The sequence below is a fragment of the Benincasa hispida genome, chromosome 9 (genome assembly GCF_027475165.1).
Source record: "Benincasa hispida cultivar pf3 chromosome 9, pf3_genome.v1.1, whole genome shotgun sequence".
Classification (NCBI taxonomy): Eukaryota; Viridiplantae; Streptophyta; class Magnoliopsida; order Cucurbitales; family Cucurbitaceae; genus Benincasa; species Benincasa hispida.
The window spans coordinates 675,339-689,930 of NC_143486.1; the positions used below are offsets into that span (position 1 = coordinate 675,339).

General features: G+C 32.9%; 1 long non-coding RNA gene across 1 annotated transcript; it reads right to left on the reverse strand.

Moving 5' to 3' along the window:
• Nucleotides 1–8,611: 8,611 nt before the first annotated feature.
• LOC150033564 (uncharacterized) lies at nt 8,612–9,946 on the reverse strand. The gene is made up of 2 exons (XR_016532408.1): nt 9,640–9,946; nt 8,612–9,198 (listed from the first exon to the last, which is right to left on the reverse strand). It is a non-coding gene; the product is annotated as an uncharacterized LOC150033564 (long non-coding RNA).
• Between the last annotated feature and the right edge of the window lie 4,646 nt (nt 9,947–14,592).

The window sequence follows — 14,592 nt, forward strand, 5'->3', positions numbered from 1 at the left end:
ATAATGCATGAGCATGCTCTTACGTAATTTAAATCATGCTTCTTTAAATCATAACATTTATAAAAAAGAGATGATGCATGACCAATGCATAACTTAAGGTGGGATTTTTCTATATGTGCATACCATACGACATATAAATAAACATAAATCTCATGTATTAAACCAAAAATTAATGGACCGGGATGAACCAATACAAAATCGGAATTAAAAATTCTATCCATTACATTTTTCCATTGAGCAAACCGGTTCACTGGCGAACTGGGTCTTGAACCGTCGGGCGAAGCTCCATCGTTTAGTAAGCGCCTCCAGGTAAATGATCGTGTAGTGCACACTAGACGATAGCGCAAAAAGCTAAACGATCACTTAGACGACAACGAAGTTGCGAAGCCTGATAGTCTAGACGATCACTTAACATGTGAAAAAGTAAACGATTTACCCCGCCTTTACTCCGCGATCATATAGTTAGTAACTAAGCGATGAGGCTTGCTGAGCTACACGATCATCTAGTGCGTGCGCGCGTTAAACGACACCCGAACATTCGAGACTCAGCGATCGTCTACCCCATCGTCTACACGATTCGACCAACACTTAATCGTCTTTTTCCTCGAAGAACAACAACCCTTGCTTCGAACTTCTTCACGAACGACTCAAAACTCAAACTAACTTTGAAATTACAGACTTATAGAATTAATTATGCCCAAAAACGCAGAGGCCTTTACAATTAACTGGAAATGTAAAAGAATTTAACAAATTGAGGTTTCATCCCAGAAAACTCCATTAATCCACACATCCACAAACGAATTAACAATTAAAATAGAGAGTAGACATGTTGCACCCACCGAGAATGTAAATATAATTCTTTGCATCAATGAAATTGAAATATCAGAAACCTAACTCTGATACCAATTTAAGGAACTCTTATGAAAGAGTATCTATGAGCGAAATCGGATCTTTCCAATTCATTGGGACAGAATTTACACATATACATTCAAACATACAGATATGCATTGTTAATGCTAAATTACTGACATGCTTTAAAATGTAAAAACAAAAGACCGAAAGAATGTACCAATTGAAGACTTTCTTAAAAAAATTTGGTTTCTCCGTGAACGAACTCCTCTCGCTCTTTCTCGTCCAGCAAGTGATCGCCCAGCAACACCATGGTTGTCTACATGAACAGCAGTGCACGAACAACAGGCAATGGGGACGACACCACCACTCGAAGTCCTCAGTATTCTCGGAGTGAGAATCTAAAGGGTGGGCTTTGATGGAATTGGTAGATGGGAGGGGGAAAGGCTATCGTGTACTACGAACAAGCAAGTGGGAGAAAAGGAAGACTATCGTATAGTCGGGTGCTTGATCATTTAGAGCGGGTACACAATTGTGTAGTAAAAGCTAAGCGATCGTTTAGATACCCTCAAACGCTAAGTGATCGTTTAGGAAGAGGTAAGCGATCGTTTAGAAAAGCGTAGGTGTGTGATCGTTTAGGAAGTGGGCGCCATCGTATAGGCTCTCAACACTAAGCAATACAATACTTATAACACCATGAGTGATTATGCGTCTCTTGTGCAAAATGAAAACTATTTTCATTTTATTCTTCAGTTATTAAAATTGAACTGAACTTCTCACTATCACACGAATTCAGAGACAACTTCGGCCAATTATCTCATAACCACCTAATTATTAAATTAATAAATATAATCATATCATATTCATAACTTATAGTTTGATGTCATATATCAACTATAGTGTTTTCTCCTCTTCTTGATATAAATTATATTTATATCCAATTTCCTCCAAAATAATGTATCTCATACATTTAGTCAATCATATCATATATAATTAACGAGTTCAATTATATCATATATAATCGAACTCCCTCTTGTCCATTTGAACATTTCAAACTGACCTAAAAACTGATTCTCAACTTTTATCCAAGCTACCAAGGGGATCTTTTAGCCACGAGATCCACCATCCGTTAACTGCAAGATATTTCACTAAAGACCGACAACTGAACTCTTCTTACCACAGATATATTTATGTGTCCATCGAATATAACCAATCATGAGTACGATAACCCTTCGATACTCCCAAGTACAGTTGGGGCAATTTACTGTTTTGCCCCTATAGTTACATCTCATTCCTTAAGTACCAATGATCCCTCTAATGAACAATACAATATAGTCCAACTATGTGTGAACACCTCTTGGACTATGAGAAGGTGTATAGCGCCACATTGTTCAAGCCCTGGAATCAACTCTTAAGGAAGTTATCTATCTACTTACTTCTACTTCGGGGAAGGAGTGAATTCCATCTTGTGTAGCTGAGTTCCCAGCTCCCAAATCAGACGATCCCCAAATTGGTAGGTTTGAGTCGGCAGCCTGGCTACTCACACCCATGAAAATCAAAGGACCACCCTCAATGGCAGGAGTTCCCAACTCACTCAGGATTGAGGTCATGTTACATGTGGCCATCCTAGTGAAATGAAGTCTCTGTCATGAACGATGTTATATAATGAGACGTTAACACTTCGTGGTCAGGTATTATACAAACTAGGACGCCCACACTCGCATATCCCCTAAATAAATGATCAGGATCAGGCCATCTGTGACAAGTCATAACACTTGTAACTATTCCATAAAGTAGGCCGCATCAGTAGCGTTACTAGGATAAGGTTTTCCTCCTATATCTATATACTACAAACCATTTTGGTTATCTCTTAAGACATGATCCACTTGTATACCACCACATACATACTTAAGTTACATGAAAACAACTAGGGATTTTAGTTTATTGGTTTGTGGTAAAGCAAATAAATCATCCAGATAAACAAAATCAAGAAGTGAAGTAAATATCATATATTATACATCACTAGCATTCGTACAAACAGTTTACAAACTATAGGACACGAGACTTTAGGGCATCAACCCCAACCAACCACACCATATGCTCCAGACGTTTTAATTTGAGGTAGTCCTCCTTAAGCAACCTAAGTAAAAAGGGAAACTAGATTAGATACTTGAGTTCTCAACTCACTAACCTCTTTAGCTTGAACAACATCGTATTCGAGAGTCCTTGATCCAAAATTCTGTAAATTTTTCGCCATGGTTGATATTAGCTCACTAGCCTCAGTGGTCATTTTGTCAGCTAGAGCTCCACCGGTGGCCACATCAATATTGTTCCTCTCAGATGGAAGCAATTCTGAATAGAAATACTGGATAAGGTATTGTTTAGAAATTTGATGATGGGGAAAGAAAGCACAAAGTTACTTATACTTGTTCCAATGCTCATATAGGGACTCTTCTACCAATTGCTTTATTCCATATATTTCTTTACTAATAATATTAGCTTTGCAGGGAAATTTTTTTCTAAAAATTTTTTCTTATGACCATTCCATGTGGTAATTGATCCTGTCGGAAAGTAGTACAACCAATCTTTGGTCATATCCTTCAAAGAGAAGGGAAAGACCCTAAGATTAATTTCTTCTTACGTTACCCCGTGTGGGCGCATACCATCACATACCAAATGGAATTCTTTCATGAGTTTATGTAGGTCCTCCCCTGGATTACCTCGAAAATTGGGTAAAAAATGAACTAAACCGGATTCAATTCAAAAGGTACTGTAGTCTTCGGATATACTATACATAATGGTTGTTGAGTGTAATCCGGTTCAGCAAGCTTTCTTAATGTTTGCTCCCTTGCTTCACCTATAGTGTTTGTTTGTGTTGGTTCCTCTTCTTAACTTGATTCTTCAAATTCTCCTTCTTCTCTTCTTATTCATTCCTTTCGTAGTCTTCTCTCCTCACGATAAATATCTACAACAAAATCACAAAGCACACTCCATGAAAAGCGAGTCATGCACAAAAGAAAAGTTTAATCAAACTGACTATTTTTGTTTTTTACTTTTATATTTTTATTACTTTTCTTCTTAAAAAAAGGAATTCAAAGATTCTAAAATGGCAATTACATGGTTCCCAACAACAACACCAATTTGATCGGTGCAAAATAGGTATCGTTAATTCTATCTTACCTAGACAAATGAAATTTATAGTGCTTAAACAACTACTAAAACTATTACGTAGTTAAAGTGGAAGTAGGAGGTTGATCACAAGGGAACCTCTATTAATTGGCCAAAAATAACCTTTGAATTAAAAAAGATAGCAATTGGGGGGGGGGGGGGGGGGGGGACGGGTGTGATTGTTTGTAAAAAAATTTAAAACTAACTAAAATGAAGATGGAAGCAATTTGTAACTCAATCTTACTGTTTTTTTTTTTAAAAAAAAAAAGAATAATTGATAAAAAAGATTCTTGGAAAATCTTGTTACTAGGTTTTATCCTATCATTGTTCTTGAACAATTACTTGAAAACTCAACATCCCATAATCCAATAAGGGATTTAAAGACCTATATAGTCAATTAACATGAATCATATCAATTAGTCGTAATCTAAGTAAAAAACACTTCCATATAGCATTTATCATGTTCTTTTCTTAGATTGCTTTAAAGACATGGGTTATCATGATTATGACATTCAAGAAACACATTATAGTAAATTTCAAGAATGATTGAAATGAATATTCTAAATTAAGAAATTCAAGAGTTAAATTCAGAAAAAGTCCTAATTAACACAAGAAAACTTAATTTTGTAACATATCTCACCATTATGCAATAGTGCCAAGCAAGAATTACATACAAGAATTCAATGGAATCAAAGCATCAATTATCCTCCATTAATTTCTATCAAATTCAACCCAATAATATTCAAGAATGCAGAAATTTCAGGAAAATATACAAAATAACTCAAGAATTTAAACTTAGAATTAAGATTTCCCAAGAAATACAATTACCTAGCCATAAAGTTGAGAAATCTTGAAAGAAATCCTTGAAGATATGATGAAATCCATGAAACAATTCACTTGGAAATTGTCAATTTTACAAGAAATTCCCTCAAGATAAAAGTAAGTTCATCAAATTCTCTCTAATTTCGATCTAAACTCTTTCTGTCAACAAAAAAAAAATGAATTTTCTCCTTGCTATTAAGTCTGAACTGAAGCCTTTTTGTTTCGAAGAGGGTCACAGCGTAGTGAGCTGCGAATGAGAAGTCCAACGCTGCGTTGCACAGGCACGCACATGCGTTTTTATTTTTCCGTTGACTTGCAGAGCGTTACAACGCTACGTAGAGCGTTGCGATGCTGCCCTGTTTTGCAGCAAAATGGTGTAGGTTGTCCTTCAGCGTCAAGATAGCGTTGAGCTTAGTGTTGTGGGGAGCGTTGCGACGCTCCGAACATTACTGAAGCTTCTTGACTTGTACCTTTAAAGGGGCAAAGTGGTAATTTTTCTTGGCTCTTCTTCTAAGGTGATTCTTTGGGTTCATTTGGCTCGATTTAGCTCCAAATTCTTAAAAAAAAACTCCATTTGTGTCAGGATTGGAATTTACCTATAAAACAAACATTTTAAGCAAAATATTGAAGTATAATTGGGGGAATTAGTACTAATAAGATAGCTCTTTACAAGAGCTCTCACAGGGGTAAAACGGTAACTGGAGCTAGCAGGCAGTGGAGATCCTTTTACATGATTACAAGGGAGAAACTTCTATCTCTTTTCGGAAATTCTGTAAGTCTATTGAGCACTACACCCACACATGCACTAAAATAAAGAGAAATAAGGGGAAGAAGTTACAACTCCCTCCCAAAACCATTTTCAAAATAAATTAAAATAATTTAACATATAAATATATGATAACTACCTTATCAAATGATATATATTAAACTATATGTTATATCTAATATAACACATAACCTATAGCTTAATATTGAATCAAATATAATATAACATATAGTTTTCATTCTCTCAACAATGCATGATATTTAATATAAATCCTATTTATAATAAACTTAATTAAATGAATCAAATTCACATAATTAATATTTGAACCAAGTTCAAATATTTATTTCCTCCCAAATAATGTATCAAATACATTATAGTAATTATATCATGTATTATTAGGTTTTTAAAGGTTGTATATTTTCTGTGTTAATTCCTTCAAAATTGTGTTGATTATTTGCTTTAATTGCTATTTTTGTAGGATTAAACGATCCTCGAAGCATTTTGGAGTCATTACAAGAAAATTGTGCCAAGAAGACTAAAAATGACCAAGAAAATCAACAAATTGAAGAGAATCGGGTAAACACCCAGGAGAGCATCGAGTAAGGTTGTTGGATCATCAACCATCGAGCATTTAGCAGATTACTGTCAAATAGCATCAAGAAAAGACTATAGAGTATTCAACCATCTTCCATCGAGTCATCGAGTTTCATTTTGCTCATTTTCCATTGAGTTAAGGCAATCAAGTAAAGAGCATTCAGAGTGTCGAGGATCGAGTATTGACTGACGAGTGTCGAGGAACGAGTATTAAACAGAAAAACTCAACGAACTCGTTCTTCTTTTCGAATTTTGACGCGACCTATCCTTGTGCTTCGCGATGATTTTCTATTGGGATAAATGAGTTCAGTTCTTCAGAAGACAGAGAGAGAAATCATTTTCTGAGAAAATCAATCATTTTCTTGAAACAAAAACTTAGAAGTAGAAAAACCCATTTTTTTAGAGAGATGTTTCGATTTCCAAGAGCGATTCTTGTAGTTTTTTCTGTGAGATTGAGTCGATTTGTACTCAGACTTTTATCAACATGTAACTATCAATGGAATGCTTAAAGAACATCAACCTCCATGAGTAGGTAAATCTTTTTCTTGGGGTACTATGTAATTAGGCATTTTCTTGAATTTTATTTCATGTAATTACTTTCTTTTGAATGTTTTTGCTGAGATTTAGAATAAAATTGATTAAGATTGAATTGATGAATCAAGATTAATCAATTTTTCTATGCAAAAATTACATGGTTCTATAACAAAAATTGTAATTGTAGTTGCAAGAATTAGTAGTCTTGATAGAAAATGTGGACTTCTTTTCCTCTTTTCTTGAAAGAATCTATTAATTTAGAACATTCATGTAGTCAATCTTGAATTTTCAGTTTTTTTATTTCAATATTGGAATAGTTAAGAAAACCCACGAGTTCAATGCAATTTAAGGATTAGTTGTGAAATGTCTTTAAGAAGCAATTAAGACCTAGATTAGAGTTAAATGTGAAATTAGCTAATTAGGGCACTAGAAATTTATTTTTAATGAACTATTGAATAATCTAATTGCATGATTTCTTATTAAGTCAATGATAGTATTTGCCTTGTTATATAAATCCCCGAGATTTCCTTTCTATTGGATTTTATCTCACAATCTCTTTCTTATCTATCTCATCAATAAATTTTCTATATCAATTCTTGTCTTTTGCTTAATTAATTTCTTTTAGTTCTTAAAACAAACAAAACCCCCTATTTAATCTTTTGCATTTAGGAATTCAAATAGTCAATTTTTAGGCCAATTATTTACGGTTATCTTGGGATCGACCTCTTACTTCCACTATTACTACATGTTAGTTCTAGTTGTAGTTAGAGGTATAATAAATTTCATTTGTTTTGGGTTGATAGAATTAACGACACATACTTTAACCCGAACATATATAATTAAGTAGAATTAATTATATCACATATAATTAATTTTCTCAATTAGTTTAAATAATTTAAATTAATCCAAAAATTGATTCTCATTAATTCTTGTTGAGCTACAGAGAGGGGACCTCATGGACCTGTAGCTTGAAGCTCTAACAGTACGTGAATAATTAATTAAACTCCTTTAATTAAATTATTCACTATCCGTTAACTGTCAGACACTCCACAAAAGATTGATAGTTGCACACTTCACACGACAAATATATTTATGTATCTATTGGAGATAACCAATCAACACTACGATGACCCTTCACAAATAGCTCGTAGGTACAGCTGGGCCAAAATTGTCAGGTTACCTCTGTAGTTACATCTAACTTCTTAAGTACCACTGATCCCACTAATGAACAATAAATCATAGTCCAACTATGACCAAATTCTTCTTGGGCCAGGATACAGAGCAACGCCACATTATCCAAGCCCCAGAATCAATCCTTAATGGAGAATTTATCTACTTATCCCGACATTGGAGAAGGAGTAAATTCCATCTTGTGTAACTATGTTCCTAGCTCTCCAATCAGAAGAATCCCAAAAATGGTAGGCTTGTTGAGTCGGCGATCTGGCCACTCTCACCCATACAAATCAAAGGATCGCTTTCATAGGCAGGAGTTCACAACTCACTCAGAATTGAGGTCATGTCACCTATGGTCATCTTAGTGAAATATAAGTTCTATTATGAACGGTGACATATAATGAGACTAATCATTTTGTGGTTCTATCTTATACAAACTCTTTGTATAGAATATCCTCACTCACATGTCTCCACATGAATGATGAGGTTCATATCATTTGTAGCACTTTACAACAATTGTAGCATCTACAAAGTGGGTCATACTTGTAATGTCACTAGGATAAGGTATCTATCCTTATCCATTTACTACAAACCATGTAGGTTATCACTTAAACATGATCCACTTGTATGTCTCTACAGACATGTTTAAGCTACAGATGACACATTGGATGTTGGTTCAATGGATTGTGGTTAATGCAACTAAAATTGAAATAAAACATCATATATTTTATTAAATAAATAAGATGTTTGTACATTACAATTATAAACTATAGAACCCTACGAGATTTAACTCTAACAATTATGGCAAATTATATCAAAATTTAAATCATACATCACATACATAATTTAAACAGTAATTATGGACCGGGATTGGCTCTTAAAGCTATTATTTAAATTAATATAACATTTATATTAATTTAATTGATCAAAAACTAATTATGACAATAATAAATAGTCATCCGGTGCGAAACAGGTGAATTGGGCCTTGATCTGCTCGAACTGGACCATGTACTGTTCTAACCAGCCACGAACTGGTCCAGAATAACCCAAACCACCCGATTCGAAGAATTCAAGATTGAAGCGGACTAGCAAACCACGAACTGTGTGCGAACCGGAGCTGGACCGCGGTGTCTTCTCTGTCTTGGAGCATCGTGATGTTGTGCCCTAGCATTATGATGCTACTGAAAAAAGACTTCATCTGCCGCATCGCAGTGTTGCGACACTACTGTACAGTCGCCCACTGTACAGTTTTGAAATTCTTCGAAACGCTTTCGATTTTTGCATCGTTTTCTCTAGATCGACATCGGGAACAACATAAGCAACTTAAGAATTTAAAATACAGACTTGATAGAGATTAAATGCCCCAAAACATGGGCCCTTAAAAACCAAATTTGTAAAATAAAATCAATAAACTAAAATCCAACCCCGAAGCATCCATAACTGCAAAACATTAAAAAATCATTCATCAACATGAAAAATTTACAGAATGCTAAATCCCACCACTAAACTAGAAAGTTAACTCTTAAAATTTGGAAAAATTTAGGCCCAAAAACCCAGCTCTGGTACCAGTTGAAGGAATCGGTTAAGGTTCGTGAGCGAAAACGAGGATTAGACCCAAATTCAAAAAATTACATAATAGAGAATTTAAAAAAAAAAACACACGACTATTATGCATTTAAAGTTGAAATTATAGCATGTTGATTAAATAAAGAATAGGGAAGAAAAATACTTACCTTTGAATAACACCTTCACGTAATTCCCTTGATCCACAATAACGAACGCTTCGATCTAGATCTTGATCTCCAAACTAAGACATCACCACTTGAGAATCCTCTATATCCTCTTAGGATTGAGAATTCAAGTAAGAGTTGTCTGCTTTGCTTGAATTCAAGAGAGGGGAGAAAGGATGTGATGAGGAAGAAGAAGAAGCTTTCTTCTTTGTATGTGTTTTTTCTTTTTTTAGGGAGAAAGAACCACAGAGAGAGCTCTGTCAAAAGTCCAAATTGTGGAAGAATCAACTAAACCTAAACTTCCACATACAGGTTGAGAAAGATCAGGGTCCCATTAATTAAATTAACATAAAATAAAATAATTTAATATATATATATATATATATATATATAAAATAACTACCTCCTTCTTCATCATCATCATCATCATCATCATCATCATCATCATCATCATCAATTTATGGTTTTATTTTCTCTCATCATTACATGACATTTAATATAAATCATATTTATACTAAATTTAATTATATGAATCTCATCCATATAACTAATATTTGAATTATATTCAAATATTTAATTCCTCTCAAAATACTTTATCTTATAATATATTTAATACATTATATTAATTATATCGCATATAATTAATTTGATTAATTATATTATATTATATATAATTAATTCCCTCAATTAATTTGAACCATTCAAATTAATCCAAAATTAATTCTCTATAATCTATGTTGAGCTATAAAGGGGACCTTATGGACCTGTAGATTGAAACTACAATGATATTTAGATAATTAACTAAACTTTTTAATACCCAACATCCATTAACTGTCAGACACTCCACTAATGATCGATAGATGCACTTTTCGCACTATAGATATATTTTTGTGTCCATTGGATATAACCAATCAACAGTGCAATGACCTTTCACAAATTGTTCGTAAGTACAGTTGGACCAAAATTACTGTTTTGCCCTTGTAGTTACATCTAATTCCTTAAGTATCAATGATCCCTTTAATGAACAATAAATTATAGTCTAACTACGACCAAACCTCTCTCAGGCCAGGAGAGGGTGTGGCGCTACATTGTCCAAGTCCCGAAACCAGCCCATAAGAGAGCAATTTATCTATTTACTCTGATGTTGGGAAAGGAGTGAATTATGTCTTGTATAGTTGTGTTCCCAGCTCCCCAATCAGAAGAATCCAAAAAATGGTAGGCTTGTTGGTGATTTGGCCACTTTCACCCATACAAATCAAAGGATTGCCTTCATAGGCAGGATTTCACAACTCACTCAGGATTTAGGTCATGTTATCTATGGTCATCCTGGTGAAATGTAAGTCTCTATTATTAACGGCGTTATATAACGAGACCAATCATTTCGTGGTCCGATCTTATACAAACTCTTTGTATATGATACCTCTGCTCACATGTCTCCACATAAATTATTAGGGATCATTTGTAGCACTTTACAACACTTGTAACATCTACAAAGCGGGTAGTATCTGTAGTATCACCAAGATAAGGTACCCAGTCTTATCCATCTACTACAGACCGTTTAGATTATAAGTTAAACATGATCCACTCGTATGTCTTACATACATGTTTATATTACATAAAATAACCTAGGATCTTAATTTATTAGATGGAGTATATGCTCAGAAAATCACATTTATTTTGTTAATAACAATTTGTTTATATAATATTTAGAAATTGCGAGAATACGAGAGATTTAGGACACAAATTCCAACAGTAATTGTAATCAATTGATAGCACTTTTTTAGTTAAAAATTAAGTGTTAACAACATTCCTAAATAATTACAAATATTGCAAAATGTATCGGTGATAGAGCTTTTTGGTGATAAACTCTTATTCATGGCAGATTCTTATCAATAATATAGTCTATCATTGACAAACTTCGAGAGCTGAATTTAACTTTTGCTATTTCTGCAAGTTTTTTTACATTGTACTATATTTGTTAATATCTTTATATCTGATTGTTATATTTATGATTGTACCTTAAAAAAAAAATAAGAATAAAGAAAAAAATGGTAAGAAAACAAGGTGGGTGGCCCCAACGTTGCGGTACGCTTATTGAAAACCTTGAGCTAATTGCAACTTTCTCTGGCTCAGCTGAAATGGAAAAGCGTGAAAATTTTAAAGGGAAAGTTGTGGCTTTCGTAAAAGCTCAAATATTTGATTAATGCAAAGGCCTTTCCTCTCCTTTCCCCCATCTACCCACTAACATGTAAAGATTGGCTGAATTCTTTACCTAATTAAAAAACCCTCCAAAACCCTAATTTCTATTTAATGTTAATTATTGTTTTATGCAGCCATGAATCTACATTCACTTAATTACATGCTCTTCTTGATGTTGAATTAAATCAAGGGAGCCCGGCTGGAATCCAATCAAAGGGATTTTTTTTTTTTCTTTTTTTCTTTGAAGTACCAATCAAAGGTAGTTGAGTTGGACAAATTTTCATATATTTTAAAATACATAACATAATTACTATAATAACCTTCCAACATTGCAATTTTTATCATTTTCCCACTGGAAAATAAGATCTAAAAAGAAAATAATGTGCTTGGAATTTTCCAACTGAGTTTTTTCTTTTTTTTTTAAAAAAAAACAATGCCCATGTATGCTACTTCTCAAACCTACCGTATTCATAATAAATCATTGCATAATAACAACATTCAAAACTTCCAAATTAATAATAAAAAACAATATTAATAACTGATTGTGATAAGGATATTTGGGTAAGATTAAAATAATAAAAATGTGAAAATCCATGAATAAAAAAAAAAAAGTTATTTGAGATATTTTTTAAAATATACCCTAAATTAAAGTTGAGTCTATTTTACCTGATTTCTCTATTATTATCGGCAGTGCTTGCTCCATACATAATTAATACTTAATTGGTGTTAAATCGAGCTTATAAAAGGAATATCATGTATTTGGAGCATGAGTTAGCCTATTTATAAGAAACTCGAAGACATGACTGTGCCACTAGATTATATAAGTATTCGTATGTAAGTCTACGTCATCGTGCTATCACATGTTGGTTTACTTTCAATATAGGGGTAGAATAATTGAATGTATAGAAGTGAGTTTGAGGTACGAGTTGGAAATATATGATCAAAGATGTCTTTATTAAGGTGGGGCTAAACATGTTGTTTGCATATGACTGTTAAGATGAATATAACACAACCAGTTGAGCTACGCCCTTGATAACACACCATGAAATATTATGTTGTGTATATAAACCATTTATTAATCATTGTTGTGTAATATGTATATCTTTTAATTTGCTTCGTTTTGCCTTGTTTATTAATTTGTCTCTAATTTTTTTTTTCTTTTTTTAAATAAAGTTGTGAGCTTTTGCCATATATACGTAACCTCTGTAAAAGTGAAAACAAATACAAAATAGTTTTGAAAAGAGTTTCCACAAATTCACACGAGACTACAACTTGGCTAAGCAATGGAGTTGGAAGAGAGTAAAATGTCAAAACCCTACTTTTTGATGTTTAAGCTTAAAGAGTTGAAAAACCAACGACAGCCAAAAAGCAAGTTTGAAATTTCCAACCATTAATCCAATAATTTAATTTTTTTCTACATCCATAAAGTGGGCTCATCATGGTCTTTTTATCTTTTGCTTCTAGAAAGATGTTAAAAGACCATTCTAGAATTTTATTTTATAAAATTATTATTGAGTAAATTATTTAGTAGTATGGAAAACTTGGTCTTGTCATTAATTACAAATTAATTAGTTTTACTGATAGCTTGGGAGGCTAATAGGAAACAAAATTCTCTCTAATCTTTTATAAACCATCAATTTACTCGTTTTCATTTAGATCATTTAATTAAAAAAAATTTCAAAAGTTGTTGGTATATCATGATATTATTCTTTATTAACTATTTATTAAATATGTGAACATATTACTCTAATGTTGATTTACACATGAGACGTCTAATCTATCATGAGAATAAAATTTAACTCACACAATAATTTTTTTCAATTAACATGTTCTTGACATGCCGTTAAATAAAATAAAATTTTAATTTTAAATTAACTAATTTATTTAAATGAAGGACGTAATTTGATTTTTTTTAATACATTAGGAGTAAATTTAAGAATTTTATAAGATTAAGGATCAAATTTAGGACCACTTGGTATTGTTTACCTTAATTATAATTTACAATCCTAAAAAATGTTAGAGCTTTAGTGTTGCCTATACTTTTTTAAGTATGGTTGTTATGGTAATCTTGTTCATCATCTTTGTCTATTGAGATGTTTTATGAGTTGTCCCATACATTACTGATTCTTTTGTAAATCCTTTGCTTATTGGGAAAATTATAGTTGTTTATTCTTAACGATTTTTTTTTCCTTCTATGAGCTCAACATATTATGGTATGATTCTAATTCTCCTTTTCTGTTGTGCATATTTAAGAGCTTTGCCCCTTTGGAGCTGCCGCTTTTGAAAAAGAATTGTGTCATTGTCTTGTGTTTTCATTGTAAACCACAAGTGTGTATCAATCTTTGTGATTGTAAATTTTTTACTAATTGTCAATTTTGGGAGGTTCTCTGGATCGTACTGTAACATCTACTGCATCTTATGAAGAAATTCTCATATTTAGGAGGAGCTTAAATATTCAAAGTGAAGTAGTTTTCATTTGAAGTTGAAATGATAGAAGTTTTTATTGAGGGGAAGTCTTACAATTAGGGGGGTCTGAGTGTTCATTCACTAAGTTAGGTTATTTGTGTGTCACTGTAATCGTCATTTATAGTATAACCTTGTATTGCTTGAATTTGTATTAGTGAAAGTATATTTCCTAGATATACTATCCCCAGATATAAATGGTATTGTATGGAACTAGGTTACCAAATCTTGTATTTTCTTTTGTTGCCTTACAATGTGTGTTTACTCTGATGTTCTTAGAATTTTCATAACATT